This window comes from Acanthisitta chloris, unplaced genomic scaffold, assembly GCF_000695815.1.
Source record: "Acanthisitta chloris isolate BGI_N310 unplaced genomic scaffold, ASM69581v1 scaffold4050, whole genome shotgun sequence".
Classification (NCBI taxonomy): Eukaryota; Metazoa; Chordata; class Aves; order Passeriformes; family Acanthisittidae; genus Acanthisitta; species Acanthisitta chloris.
In genome coordinates this window covers 15,478-31,972 of record NW_008649775.1, presented here as the reverse complement: position 1 = coordinate 31,972, position 16,495 = coordinate 15,478, and the positions used below count along the sequence as shown (strand labels likewise).

Genomic DNA, 16,495 nt, shown 5'->3' with positions numbered 1-16,495 from the left:
ATAATCTACCAATAACTGATATGTGAAGTCAACATCATTTCTAAAAATGCATTTTGAGTTTCATACAAAAAACAAGCCACTCTGTACAAAACTGTACTTTTGACTGCTGATTGTATATATAATTCAAAAATGCTGACATTTAAAATTCTAGGATTAGTAAAACACAGATTTTTAACTTAGAAGTTCTCCTGAGAATGAAAAGGGTAACTTCAGAAAACTGTTAAAAACAGAGTTTCTTTAACTCTTACCTGGTGAGCCGTTTCGGTTGAGGTCGCTCTCCAAATTTCCTGAAAAAATAAAAAGTTGCTAATTTAAAACAAAGGTGTTTAGTCATGATTTTACAGTGAGACACTATCCCAGTTTTACAATTTTTGAAACTGTAGTGGAACTTGGGTGTCTTTTCTTTGTAATCTCCCAGTTAGATCACTACTAAAACATCAACCACCTCCTTGAAACAGCTTTTCCACAACAGCAGAGGCTGTTTTTTATTCGGAGCACTAGGTAAGTGTCTTTGCTGAAGTCACACTTATTTTCTCTTAGAATTGCTTTTGAGAAGTTCAGGTATCACCAGAATGTAAAGAACCAGGAGATCTTTGCCACAGCATTGACCAGAAGTGCCAATGAGCAGTTATTGCCAATGTACAGAAATGAACAGACATCTCTCCGAGCTGACAAATCCCAGGCAATGCTTCCCATCACAACCATTTCTCCAAAACCTGCTTTTCCTCCGTGACTTCTTATAAAAAGGATGACAACATATTTCCTATGTGCCAGTACAGAATTATAGGAAAAATATCTCCTACAGAATGTAGCCAAGCACGATCCACAAACAGCCTGCTATACACTCCATGTTTTTTAGCCATAAAGTGTTTTGAGACAGCTGCACTGCCTTTGGTGCTTTAACACTGTTCTTTAGAGGGAACACTTTACACTAAGTTAAGACTTTCCACAAAAGTCTTACAGCAAATTTACACAGGGCAGAAACATTTTTATTAGCCAAAACATGCTCAGATCGAACCAAAACGATCAGGTAAAAGATCTGAACAAAGGAAGGCTGCACCCAGCAAAGTACATCTGCTCACCCTGGCAAGGAAGTATAACCACAAACTAAAATGATAATGAAAAAAAAAAGATTAAAAAAAAAGATAAAATCCCACAAAACAACAAAAAGGCTCAGCTGAACACCTTTCTACCTAAAAATAAACTGAGACATAGAGACTGTGCTTTTGCTGCCAGTGTTCAAAATCCCTCTGTGACTCGCCAAACTCTTTGATAAGTGGGCATATCTTTCCCTTTATGCTTCCTGGATAGGGATAAGAACTCTCCCCTACTATTGCTGTACAACAGAGTTGGAGGCTCCCTGGAACAAGAACAACTTGCTCATTAAGTAATGTGACAAGAAATTCCCCTGCCCATGCAGTGATCTGTCCTGGACTCTACAGCAACTGATGCTGGAATGATTTCGTACATTCCAATTTCATTTCAGTAAGCCTAGAAAGTTACAAATACATAACTATTGTCATCGATGCAGTCAAAGAAAACAGCATTCGCTTGAAAAAAGAGCGACAACATTCAGCAAATTTTAAAGTTATTTTTCAAGACTTGAGAAATTAGTCTTCTAAAGTACTGGCAGTCCACTCTACGTAGAGGAATTGAGTAAACAAGATGAAGCTGAATTATCTTTTTTTCAGCTTAAACAATGAAATAAACATTTCTTTTTCTAACCAGACAGGTGTTCCTTTCATGTTTTAATTTTGCTGTTGTTACTGTTCATTTCTTTAGGTTTATTTTAACTTTAAATCAAAATATGAAACCAAAATTCTTGCTGCAAGATTTGTTTCTATGTATTTTAAATTTTGAGGTCTAGTGGACACAACCTTCACTTCTATTTCTGTCTGTGGTATGTATCACTGCACTGCTGTATTTGTAATGCAGAAAGGTAAGGAGAGAACTCAAACAGCTTTGCAGTTTGAAAGCAGCGAAGTTGCACCCAAAGCCTTTCTGCTTCTAACCCTTATCTCTTCAGATCTGCCTAGCTTCATCTCCCAAGCACACCCTGTGCATCTGATTTTCCCTGGATAAGGGTGTGAGTAGGTGTGCGGATCCCACTTCCCCAGGACAATCTATGCAGTGCTCTCCCCTGAAGCCCTTGGATCATTCTATCTGGCAGAAGGTTTGACTGTCTGGACTCACTGACTAGACAACAGATTACTTTAAGCAATGCTCTCCAGACAAACAACATGCCTATAGATAAGCTCCCTGCTCTTGAGCAGAGCTACAGCCTTTGTTTCAAACCCTCTGCACACTTCAATTCATCACGAAAACAATTCAGAGGTGCTTATTTTGGAGCATTATGCACACCACACTTACTTGTACTGTGGCCAACAGATCCAATCCAAGATGAGGACACTAGTACACCAGAAACTGCATTAACACAAAAATTCCTTACAGACAAAAGCCTTTCACTGCCCTAGAGCAACACGAGCCCATGCAGAACTCTCAAGTGCAGCAGGTACATTCCCCTTGCACATACACTTAACTGCTACCTAAACCGTTTTACTAACAAGGCATCTACACAAAACAGTTACAATGACTTAATGAAATAAATGTCATCTTTTTCTTCAGTCAAATCTTGAACATACAACACAGGAGAAAGTAGCAAAATCCCCATTTTTCAGAGACAGAGCTACAGCACCGAGTCATTCTGGAGATGCACATGGCAAACCCTGATCTGATGCTAAATCACACACCAGCTTTTCCTAGCCTCCCCATCCAAAAGAAAGTTAATGATGTCACTGTAATCAACTTGTGGACAGGCATAAATGCTACCCTTAGCAACACAAACCTTCCAAATAGGTGATGCAAAGTAAATTTGGTAGATCTTTTATTATCCTTGCGATATACATTAGAGGGAGAGACAAAATAGGAAGAAATTGCATCTTGATACTTACGTCCTGTTTGTAACTGTTTCTAAAATAAATTCAGGTACTTTTCCCTCAATAATGTTATCTTGACATGTGACTGATGGTTATGTGCCCTAGCCTTGGTGTCAATGAAGAGCATTTTCCTGCACCACCTCAAGATAGTTTCAAAGATCCTATAAATGTCCAGCTCCCTCAACAGCATTGGTCAAAGAAGTTAGAATTCAAAAACTACTAGGAAACAGAAATATTTCCATGGCATGGCATTACTCTGCCACAGCCACACACTTCTGAGAACTTGAGGCAGTGGAAAAGAAGTTCTCAGAGTAATAAAATACCACAAAAGTTAGTACAGATGACCAATAGTTTTCATATGCAATTGGCAAAAACTCTTTAGTGAGAGCTCCTTCAGTGAGTGAGAGCACAAGAGAAAAGTGACAGACGCAAATACATCCGAGACTAATAAAAGATACACAAAATGTGAAAAGAGATGGTTATTCTGCCTCACAAACTCAGGAAATGGGAAATACATTTAATATCTGAAAATTTAATTTTAGAATAAATACTTCTACAAACACTGTTATAACTAAGTCGCAAAACACATTGCTGGAGGACATTGTGGAGGGTCAGAGTACAAGTGGACTCAAAAGATTAAACAGAAGTCTCGTACAGAACTCCATTAGATTCTATTAAGCAAATTTACCTGTTTTTTACCACCTCTTTCTCAGGAAAACGTAAAACATGTCCTACCAGCAGCAAAGAAAATATCACAGTGAAAAAAATCCCAATCAGTCTACATTTACCCTGTCATATTCTTTCGTTAATCATCCATTCCTGATGACTAGCAGACACAGCCCAGTATGTATACTCCTATGGAGTAGATACATTCCAAAGCAGCAGTTGCATCCAGGATGCCAAATTTTCAGTCACACTACACAACTCAGACACAAAAATGTGGGGAAAAAAATAATATATCACATGTATTTCATTTAATGGTTCATCCGGTTTACTCTTTCCATATGTTTGCAAACTGATAGAGAGATGTGCATTAACAACACAACAGGAAGGATAAAACCTCTTGGCAACTACCACATAGAAGAGAAGACTAAGAGGGGGTTTTAATTTTTCTGATGTTAAGACAGACGAAAGGGCAAGAAACATATCTATAGTTTTGTGCTAAATGACAGACATTGTGACTGTTAGTATTTCAAACTTTCCCATTTGACTGGCATGTTGGAAAAAAAGCCAGTTCTTTGTGCTAAATGACAGACATTGTGACTCTTAGTATTTCAAACTTTCCCGTTTGACTGGCATGTTGGAAAAAGAGCCAGTTTAGACATTTCAAGGTTACCTGTCAGAGATGACAGAAACTGCAACACTTCTCTTGTGTAGGTTTTTACTGGATTTCACTGTTCTGGAATTTCTTTTTATATTCACTATTTCTACTTCTCCTTTCTTTACATCCTGAAAATATGCAGATTGATGGATTTAAAAAAATGTACAGGGGAGGAAACTAAAAATGTATCATAGTTCAATTCCCATAGTGGTTATCAAACAAGACAAATATATATAATTTGAAGTCCTAATTATAAGTTATATATCATTAGATTTAAATGCTCACCAAGTTCCTTTCCTTTCCTGTTTTCTTTTTAAATTTTATTTTACTAGCCAAGACTAAATGCTGTTTCAGGTGTCCTGTACTGGGACATAGAGTCAAGTTGCTGTTTCAATTCACATCGGTTTGAACTGTATTTTATTAGTATTCCCTAACACACTTCACTGGAAACACGAGTGTGAGCATTAGTCACACCATAATCACTTGCTGTTACAGCAAGTTATACTTGTCCTAATAATTCTATTCCCAGTCCTGTGTTTTCTCCAACCACTAGTTTGTATTCTATTATTTCACATATTTTATTTGCCTTCCGATGCTTTGCATAAATTAATTTCACTTCCACATTTTGCACTGTAGGCATAACTTTCCTCCCACATCATGTCCAAAAACATTCTTCTTTTCTAGTCCATCCTTTTCATTTAGCAAGTCCCAGTTTGCCAATCAAACTTCACAGAAATGGAAGTGAACATACTCTTTTTCTTTTTACCTCCTTATTGCCCTTCAGGTAAATATGGAAGTGAACAAGTGCATTAACATTAATTACCATTAATCTAAGGACAGTAGCTAGTTTTACTCAAACTTTTAACACACTCAGGTTAGGTAAACACATAACAATATGTAGAATAAGTTGCAAATGTTTTCAGACAATAAGAGAATGTCAAATCCTATTTGGAATTACTAGCTCGGATACTATAATTTTCTGTGGATGCAGGAGTATGAATTTCCAGCATCTACAAAGAAGCAGAAAGGAAATTTCCAGTAGTTATATGTATCTACTAAAAGTACTGAACTTTTTTCTTTCCCTTATTATCATGTCTTATTTCCTGGACATAACTGTTTTGGCCGAACTTTTTTATTCGACGGTTCTATGTGTCGAGTCAACTTTGGAAAAGTAAATAAATAAATGAAAATTAACCAAAATTTCTGCTATTTGCAAGAACAAAATTATGAAAAGAATACATCTATATAAAAATCACATGCTATCCCATCTTCAACTTTGTCTTAAGATCTGTGGTCACTGAACATCCTCCTGCCTGGAATATGAACTTCAAATTTTTCCGGTATTGGTCTTCAGCCAAGAACATCTTTTTTACAGTCCCCGAGAAAGTCTATACACCTTTATTTACTCAGCACAGAAGCCTTAAAAAAATATTTCTGCAACATTCCAGTACAGGCAAACTTCAGCAATTAGGAATTCTATCTTCATTTGGCCTACAGACTGACACAATTTTTGGCATCTAGCAGGAATAGCATGGATCTTCCTGTAAATAATGCTCTCCAGAGAAGCAGAAAGCAAAAGGGAGTTGTCAAATTTGACTACAGCAGGAACAACAGCTGAGCAGAAAGCATGTTGGAGAGGCCAACACGGGGGGACCAGCAGCAACAGTGCGGACTAAGAATGGGAAGACATGAGTGGCAAACTAAAGCTTGCTAAGTGAGAAAAATGGACCTGAGAACATTATGGGAAACGAAGCACCAGAAAAGCAAGGCAAAACATTCAGATTTAGCTCCAGAAGACACAAAGACTAATGAAAACACACTGCAGTTACTGTTTTCTTTGTCAACTTTTTTTTGTGACAGAAGTTTTCCTGGTGTTTTACAAGTTTCAAGATTGAAAATAAAAGCAAATACTGCCATACCCTGAAGAATCGAAAACATTATCTAGATTGCCCAGAGAGATGGTTAATGCCTCACCCCTGGAAACATTCAAAGCTTGTTGGACAGGACGTTGAGCAACCTGATCCAGCTGAAGATGTCCCTGGTCATTGCAGGGGGGTTGGACTAGATGACCTTTAAAGGTCCTCTCCAAACCAAACTGTGCCATGATTTTATATTACAGTTTTAGCAGATATCCGCATGTTGAGACCTCTTAATTTTCTTTTGGCCTTGCAAAAGCATGAAGAGCTCATGTGGCAAGTAAGCACCACACACGTGCTTATTTCCCCTGCCATAAGACTGGGGAAAAGAAAAGCTCGAATAAACAGCAAGGAAACTTGTTGGTGGAGAGAACAGAATTGTTTAACAAACAATTCTGGAAGAAAAGAGAAACAAAATGAAACAAGCCAATCACTCACCACCTCCCATGAACACATCCATACCCAGCCAGTTCCCAAGCACAAGATGGGTAAATTCTCCAAATCCCCCTCCTCTCCAGTTTATTGCTGAGCATGACATGACATGGCATGGAATTCACTCTTTGGCTGGTCTGGGTCATCTGCCTGGCTGTGTCCCCTCCCAACGTTTTGTACACCCATCAGCCACTGTGAGGGGACAGACGTCAGGCAGAGTGAGAAAGAGAGAAGGCCTTGACACTGTGTTCAGCAAGAGCTAAAACATCAGAGTGTTATCAACACTGCTCTGCTCACAGAGAACACAGCACCACAACAGCTGCTGTGAGGAAAATTAACTCCATCCCAGCCAGACCCAGCACAGTAAGTAAAGGAAAATGGATGCTTTCTGCACAGTAAACAAGTGCCAGATTTTGGAAAGGCTCGGGGTGCCTGTTCATTGGAAAAGTTTCACCCACAAACACCTGACTGCCAGATCATTGATGACTGCACCTACACACTTGTTGGTGCTTTTGACTGATCTAGCAAAGGCCTATCAATTTTCCTGAACAGCAAAATTAGTCCTGTTGTATCATAACACATATCACAGTATTTGCAGAACATGTTACAAGAACTCTTTAATAAGCTACCAGAGATGACTGTAATACCTCAATATGGATTTTGGAATTGATCCCCAGACAAGAGTCACAAGGAAACCTCCCTGTAAGGAAGTTAGCCCACACTGTTCAGTTCAAGAGTTTCAGTTCTGTCTCCTGGAGCACAAATGTCTCAACACTGTCACAAATAAGATACAGCAACCACTAATCCAGGGCAGTGTAAGACCCAAAGACCCACAGAGTGGTAATTCCCATTTGCCTTAAACAGAGCTGTTGAATAAATGGGTTTTGAGTCAAGTACAATGTGCTGCACATAGGCTTACTAGGGTCTTGAGATGATTAAGAATACTAAATTAAAGACAGAATAGAATGACTTAAGAAAGTTTTCACTTCCTCAGAGGAGATTTGAGGGGAAACAGGAGGTGTCTAATGAAAAGAATTTCAGATTTTTATATAGTCTCCAGAGATGCTTCAGAACACACTGTGCAATTCAGAAAGACAGGACGTAAGAAATTCTAACCTCTGCTCACCAGCAATACAAAGTGACAGTGAAGTTTGATGAGAGGTTCAAGTTAAGCTCCAATATTTCTAGTATCTATCAAATAGCTGATATTCCACAAACCATTGCGTGTGTAACAGACTGGGGAGGAAGAAATGCTGCCATTCCAACTACCACAGGTGTGTAGGAAAAGAAACTTCCGTGCTTCACTTAATTCCAATTCGAATAACACAGTCAACTAACCACCAGGTGCAAACTTCTCCTAGACTTCTTACACAGCCATGAAACTTGTGAAAGAATGTGAAGAGTTAGGAGCTTGACAGTGAGGAAAAAAGCATCTTTAAAAAAAAAGATATTAAAACAAGAGAAGTAATTTTCAGGTATTTTTTAGCATTCTCCCTCAACTTTAAAATAACTGCTACATATTTGGACAGTCAGAAAGTCTGAAAAATGTTCTTTCAGCCCTTAGCACCAGATAAGCCTCATAACAACAGAGCCTATTGCTTTACATGATAAGAAACAAAAATGCTTTTCAAAGAGTTCATTTCAAGTTGCTTTGTGATCAGTTACCACAAACCTACTGAACTACAAGCTCACCAGCATGTGATCTCAAGAGTTTACTGGACCTACTGAGGTTATCTAAGATCCAGGAAGGTGAAATCCTTTTACCTTGATCCTCAAACTTTAAATGAAAACCTCAGTATTCCTTTTCAGCTGTTAACAGAGACATCATCTGTGAAAAGCTGAAAGAGATTAATTCAAGCTGCTTGCTGGGACTCTTTTCTCTTCCTTTTAATTCTCTATCCTCTGCCCATTTCCAGCTTCAAGTTGCTTACCACAGACAAATTAGTGAGGAACTGAAGAAAGTTCATACTTATGGACTTTAAACATGCTTAAAATTATCAAAGCCAACTTAAGCAGCAATGCTCATGTGCAGGACACACTGAACAGTTCTCAGTTCCCTTCATGTGCCATTTGTGAAAAATGTTTCATTCAGATTAAACAGCAAACTACAACCTACACGGCAAGACTCAGCTACTCCATATTAGACTTGTCTTGGTTTTGCAGATTTCTACATTTAAAATAACATATTACATCAACAGTAAGAGAGGAAGAGCAAAGCAGCAGATGTACATTTGAAAACACTTTTTTTTTCTGTTAATGTAGGTATATTTTCCCGTGCACAGATTTCTGTGAAGATGCAAATACTGAAAATATTTCTGTGCATTCACCTACACATCCATAGTCTCTTATAAACATTTTTGAACACAACTCCCAAGGGAAAAAATCATCTGTCACTAGAAAACATTAACCCATCTGGTGGTTTCATGGAGACAAAGAGAATTCCTATGTATCTAAAAAAAATAAAAATAGCCATTTATGATCCAGCATGGCACATAAAAACGACCACAAAATTTCATAGAGTGGTTTCTGCTATGATTGGTCTACAAAACACACATTAAATGTAGCTGCTAATTCACATTACTTTTACTGTGTTTGCTGTTGGAGATAACTTATGCATTAGATTTCTGTAAGTGCACTTTATTCCACACTGATACCCTTTACTTTTTCAATGAAGCTGAAAACAGTGCACTGTCATGATTTGTCAGTGGTAAAAATGAGCAGCTTAAGAAGTGCTGCTCTACAGATCTAACACATGATTAAAAAAAACAAAACACCTAAAGGACACAATTTCTGAGAGATTAATGCAAAAGGCATAATAGTATATATAAATTCAGTTAACATGGAAGTAAACACAAGCAATTAATACTACTTATGCTCAAACAGAACATGCAACATTTATCTTTTCCATGGATTAAGATATTAAATAAATGAACCACACAAATGGCTAAAAGAAAGCCTTCAGGAGAAAAATTTTATCTTCTGCAAAACAATTCAACACCCACAAGTCTGATCATTATGGGAAACGAAAATAGGTGTATTACCAGTAACATTCAGCACTAAACGCCACAGTGAAAACACAAACAAAAAGAACTAAAATAAGCAAGTTGATATTGTCAGTAGAAAGGACAGGTGATGAATTCATCTCTCAGCCACCCTATACTCCACAGCCTACAATCCCACACAACCTTCATTCTTCACCAAGTTCTGAGCAGATTTACTTTTCTCAGGCTACTCTGCCCCGTGTCACAACTCATTTTTATGCTCTCCACTGATTTTTGTAGGCTGTAACTTAATTCAACACTCTAATGTCATCCAGACTACGCTGTGTGTCCCCAACTACCATGGCTCTATCTCCGCAGCATTATAGAAGAAGGAATTTTTAAATCCTTAGACTAAACATCCTATTGTCTTATTCTTTCTGTATCACACACCTGAGGTGCAGAAACTGCTGAAGTGACACCTATCTCCCCTGTTGCTCCCTCCAGGCACAACTGTGTTCAGCAGTGTGATCCTCCCAAGGCAGATGAACTCAACACTGACAGGTTCCAGCTCACCCATCAGCCACAGGCAGGTTCATCCTTCAGGATGGACACATGCACTAACAGAGTCACAGGCAATCATCACTCACTCTCACTTTTGCCTGCCAGCAACACTTAGGCCCTGATTCTCATTAGGGCGTCGTCTACTGTAATAAATATTGCTCTAAAGACTTAGTCCTGAAGATCAGGAGTTGAACTAAAAGCGAACCCATTTTAAAAATAGAGTTTCATACTCACAAACTAAGAACCAACCTCAGCCATTCTGCTTTGAAATACTACTGACCCAATGTACCCTCTTTCTTATTCATCCTACAAAAGGAGACAAAATTAATTAACACCTCACCAATCAAGAATGTCTAAGGGACATGAACAATGACTCCTACTCAGAGTCCCCTGCTCCTCTGTAAAGAGCAAATGATGGGTGGTCCAACTAGACTGTGGCTCTTTGGAAGTAGGGGGCACAGCAGCCTCTGAAATCACAAACACAGCTCGTTTTTGATCAATACAAAAAAACATTCCCCCTCTCCATGGAAAACAAAAAAAAAAAAGAGACCCACCTGCTCCAGGGTGAAAGCCACCAACCATGCACTATCACATCTTTGTACTGCATGATCCCGTGCTGCTCCTGACTATACCTAAAGAATGTAAGTCCTCCAACACGGGGAACATGTTACGTGTTTGAAACAAGTCTCCTACTCCACAGCACTGTATACACTTTTGGCACTATATCAAATAATACTGACAAAATACAACAGAGAAAGCTCTGCTTCACTTAGTCACGCCCTCTTACTGCAAGTCACTGGTTCCATTAGAAACTCCCTCTCCCTTTTCTGACCTGCTTTCATCCTCCCACGTTGCTTTCATTATTGTCCTCTCTCTTTTCCAATTCCCATAAATTCACAGAACCACAACTGAAATTTAAATACAGTTTGCACTGTATTAGTAAACAGACTCACTTTTAAACAACTTACAGAAAGTAAACAAATTCATTTCTTTATAGCAGTCTACCTACATTGGGAAAAAAGCTTCCTGCACTAATCACTAAGCTTGTTCATAACACTAAAAGTCAAAGGTCATGTCTAAACAGGACATGATTTTAATCCAGACTGAATTCACACAACTCTGCCACACTAAGCAAGGCAAGAAGGTCAGTAATGATAGTTTATTTAATGAGAAAGTGTGGAAACATTCACCTGGAGATGTGTTTCCCCTGATTTTGCTTTTAGCTGTTCGTACTTACAATACACTGCAAGTATCCTAAAGAACTTAGATATTTTCAACTTAAAGGATGCCATTGAAATGTTGGAATGGTATAGAATGTGAGAAACATAATTAAAAATACTCGATTAAGATTCCTTTATATTCACTTGTTACTATTTCTTCTTTATTAACTGCCTAATAACATTGGCTCAAATGCTCAGTGGAAACTGCAGATTTGTGCACACTTACCTTGGGAACTGAAAGAGTTATCAGCTTGAAAAAATCAGCATGCCAACAGAACCTCAGTTCCTAAAACACAGTGTAATTTGGCCCAGCTACTGTAACTGCATAGGCAATGTGCTCATTAGTTTAATCTCCATCCACTCAAACCAAAAGAGTAGATATTCCAAAAAAGGAAAACAACTGCACCTAGTTCACAAAACTGACTACTAAAGTAATGGCAATGCATACAGCCTGTCTGTACTTCCTTCCACAGGCAATGTCCCACACTCACAGCCTTCAGTGGTAACTGCTTTGCTCCATGTACAATTATTAGGATTTCTTGTCCAGCTAACACGATAAATTTTCCTCTGGATCTCACATTGCACATCACCTCTTCACAGATATTTCACAAGTGAACTTGACTTTTTAGCCCCTAAGAAAGTGATTTTACATCCCCTAGTAAACCATAATTTAAGTATCAGCAAGCCCTTAAAAACCAAGGAGCCATCTTTCCTTTTAAGAAATTTCTAAACATGGCAAGAACAGAGCTATGGAGTACTAAAGCAGTGCTTTTTACAGTTACTATCTGCCATAAATGCAAATAAGATTTAGTCTGAAGAAAATTTTTTTAGATGCATGAGGAAGCAACTTTAATAAATGTAGTGATTATTACCCCTGTTGCCCAATTACTTGATAGAAATCACTACTAGATACAAGAAGAGACCTTTTAGACCACTTTCCTGCCAATATAGGAACCCTGCACTTTATTATAGTACCTAAGGGTTTGCTCAACCTTGCTTTCAATGACTGTCTGCAGTGTTAAAAGTTTCCCCTCTGGAAATGTAATTTCCATCCTTAACTGGAAGGTAAACATTCATCTTCTGTGCAGAAGGCAACTTTAAAAAGAAGTGAATAAAAAAGAAGCACAAAACCGATGGTTTTCTTCGAATTGCCATCGTTCACTGCAGTGCCAAAAATACATCACAGAAGGAGAAATTGTGAATGATTTTGCAAGGAAGTGGTAAATAACTGTACTGAACTTGCAGAGGCGGAAGATTCTCAAAAACCCTCACTAACCAGAAAGGCAGACATGTATTTCTTTGGAACACCTCTTAAACAGAGAACAGGTTCTTGACAGTGACAGTCATTGGTCAGCTCCAAATTTCTAACCACTGCTCTAATTCAAGCAATAGGTTAACCACTCCTCCATGTGCTTTTTCTTAATCTTCACCCTCATGAATAAAGGATCTTCATTACTACATCAACTGCTTCCTATCAGCAGAAAAACAAGGAGAAGGGACTAATCTGTTCCTAAGGGGCTTATTACTGCCTCTGCTCTGAGCTCCTCAGCCAGCTTCCCCTGAACCACCTGCAGAGCTCAGACCTTCAGAGGAGCTCACTCAGCCCATCAATCTGTCACTCCACTAATACACTGGGAAGCAGGAGACAGAGAAACCAATGGTGCTGGTTGCAGAATGCTGTTTGGTCACCTCAGCAAATTCAGCTTTAATAGAAGCTGAAAGAGACTACACAGAAGAAGCAGCTAAGCAAGCCTGTAACTCATGGGAAAGAATGACAATGTAACACAATACTCTGAAGAACTCCATAAGGAAAATGACTTGCAAGCAAACAAGTCTTAAGCATAATTGAAAGATCCCACTAGCAGGCTAACATCCTTAGTCAAAGTTTAGCTTAGGACAGTTCTAAGACTCTAACCACGAGTGCAGTCAGAACTTAATGCAAAACGACAGCTAAGTATACTAACATCTCTGAGGTTTAAGCAGACCAACTCTGACAAGTCTTGCTGTGACAGTTTAAGTCACCACTGTCTCAAACCCTTTCCCCTCTCTGCTAGGTCAGGGCAAGCAAACATGTCTGTGTCCCAGCTGCTCGGGCTCACAGTGGGACTGTGGCTCCACAGGCAGCTGAGCTGATTTGTCACCACCAAACACAGGTCCTGCCTGCCAGCTCCCCCTGGCTACACTGACCTACCCTGACACACACGACTCCAGCGCTCCTCAGACCTTTCCGCAGATACTTTCAAATCAGTAACCCAGAACAAAATCTTTTTGGGGAGGACAGAGATGAAAAGAAGGAAGTAAAGCGAATTTTACTAATTCAATCACAATCTCAATGAGTGGCAGCACCACCACAAAGCAACTGACAGGCAGACTTCCCACTTCAGTAGCAGAGCACTAGTAGAAGACCTGGTGCACCCAATGCTTCAGTTTAGACCTATTACGTTGTATTTTAAATAATGCAATAAAAAAACCCCAACAAATCATAAAAAAATAAAACCAGTTCACACATTGCCTTTACTGGTCTTGTTTTAGGAACACTAAGCTCTGACAGAAACACTATATGCAGTGCTTAGCCCTCCACAGCAAAAGTTTCAAGAGCCATTTTTAAATACCTTTATGTTTAACACTTCTAAAAAACAGCTTTAGGAAATGGGGACAATAACCTATCGTCGCCTTTCTCCAGCAACTCATTTCAGTCAACTTTTGCACAGAATATATTTTTTTCCTCTTTTTCTTTTGTTTTGAACGCAGTATCTTTACAGTCTGTACTCTCTCCTTTCATCCCCTTTCCTCTTCCAATATCCATACTTCTGTGAGCTTTCAGCACGCAGTGTGGAAGCAGCTCAAAAAGAAACTGCTTGAGCGCTGTGAACTATGTCTCATCCACTGATTCTAGACTTGTAGAACAACCCAAAAATTCCATCAGTATGTAAATAGAGAGCAGGTTATCAGCTCCTAAGCAGGCTTCCATGCAAACAGTCATTCCCAAACTGGCAAATAAAATCAATCTCTTCAGTAGGTTAAAATGATGCCACAAAACCTGCACGTACATATACTTTTTAACAAAGCTCCGTTTGGCACCTACCAGTTTTACAAAATTATAGGGTTTCCTAGATATCAGATGGTTTCTTGTTGCATCACCCAGGAATGATGTGGTTACACTAACATTAACTGGGCGCAGTTGCAAAATGAGCTGTCACTATCCTAGAATTAATCAATCTCAAGTATATTGTTTCGTAATTAAGCTTATGAATACATCATCCCATGAATATAAAAACAGCAGCAAGAAACACGTCCCAGAAAAGGGGGAGAATTAGAAGGCTCTTTTTCAACTTTCTAGGACAGTTAGATCAGCTGGAGACCATTCTTCACTGTCAGTTTGTTTACTGTTGTGCTAAAGGTCTCTAACTGGGAAGCATTTTATATAAGCAAATTACTCTGGAACCTTTAAGGTCACATAACTAGGGAGCAAAATTTGGGCGATATTCCATCTGCAGTTCACAAAATTGTGTTTTAATAAAAATGTAATTGTTTTCAAAGATTTAACTGCTTTGGATTTTTTGTTGTTGTTCAATTAATTCACAGTTAAATTCTTACTATGTTTCTAAGATATTAATTTGCACTGCAGTTTTATAATTAAAACATTCCAACACAGCAAAGACAGAAATTCAGATTCTCATTTAACAAACCAGTGACTTGAAAGAGAAAGAGGAAAACAGGTTATGTATGACCACAAGTATATTTCTGTTCAAATGATGTAAGTTAGAAGCTCCTTTCAATTATTGCTATTTTTAACTGCAAAACTCAAATACTTAGCAACAAATTGCTAGAGAAATATAATCACCACAATGCCTATCATCAAATAGACAAAACTTTGAGTAGCTGTTATGGTAAGTGGGTCAATGATCCCTGAACAATTAAACCGACACACCAAATACAAACTTTGCCTCCTCCTTATCACAGTACGTTTACAATAACCATATGAAAAGATTAGATTACGTGTCTGGGATGTCAGCAGGCTAACACCTTATCCTCCTTCCTTCTGACATTGGAACATTACAGTCCTCTGACATAGCTCCACATGCTCCTGTTGTGCTTGAATAGCTTTTATGCAGCATTTTTCCTAAGGAAAAAAAAATCTGAAGAGCACAAATGCAAGGCAGTTATCATTGTCCATTTTTTAAAATGGAAATTGTGTGAATCATACTTAATTCCAGCAGGCTTGCTTTTCAGGTTTGTCAAGTTTAAACTCCACACAGATGCAAATTACTGGTAAAACTTCTCCCTGCATCTTAATGAGGTACACTATAAACCATGAAGCCAACTTGAAAAGGAGAATGTTTTTGAGACAAATTTTACTTGACCTAGGTATACTCAGTCTGAGGAACTAGTATGTTAAAAGAAAATTTTACCCAGCAGCACTTAACTTCTGCATGATCTTGAACCTGTGACTGCTACAACCCTAGTTTCCCAGAATAATGCCTGTGCTGGCAGGAATTTTGTGCAAGGATTTCAGAGCAGATAAGCAGTGCTGTGAGGACTCCCAACTGCTGAGCTCTGAACCCAACCTCTGTTCAAAACATCGTCTCATCCTTCCAAGTACATCCAGGCCAGAAGGGAAAGTAAATTATCAGAACAGTTTTCAAGTACTATACAACCAAATTTGTCAGTTCAGTTAGCAGCTACCTCCACCTCAATAGTATTTTGACTGGCTGCTTCAAGCACACTGAGCTCTCCACAAAAAAAACAACAAGCATGAAAAATTATTGACAAATGCAACATTAGGGTTCAACAACCAGACAGACAACCTGAACTATGGAATGAAAATATGCAGATGCTCATGCAGCCAAGATAAATGGACAAAAAAAAAGTCTAATCCTAGAGAAAATCGGAGGATGACCTAGATTAGGCACTACAGCTTAGAATTCAGCATTTTAGAGAAATGGTGTCTTTTGTTCCAAGGCATTAATGCACTCTGGAAAATATGGCATGCTAACGTGTCCACAGAGCAGGCTTAGTACTCTACGAACATTCCTTCATTGCCTTAGTTTTCCCATTTACTAGAAAATGAAGATTATTCTATACAACTGGCCAGCCATCCTTCCAATGACTTTGGAACCCATAAATC

The 16,495-nt window shown here is 38.6% G+C and overlaps 1 protein-coding gene across 1 annotated transcript in view; it reads right to left on the bottom strand.

Moving 5' to 3' along the window:
* The window catches only part of RBPJ (recombination signal binding protein for immunoglobulin kappa J region), a 22,433-nt gene extending 22,147 nt beyond the window's left edge, over positions 1-286 (bottom strand). The window contains exon 1 of the mRNA XM_009071253.1: positions 249-286. The gene's annotated coding sequence lies outside the window, so the exon portion shown is untranslated. The remainder of the gene's footprint in view (positions 1-248) is intronic.
* Between the last annotated feature and the right edge of the window lie 16,209 nt (positions 287-16,495).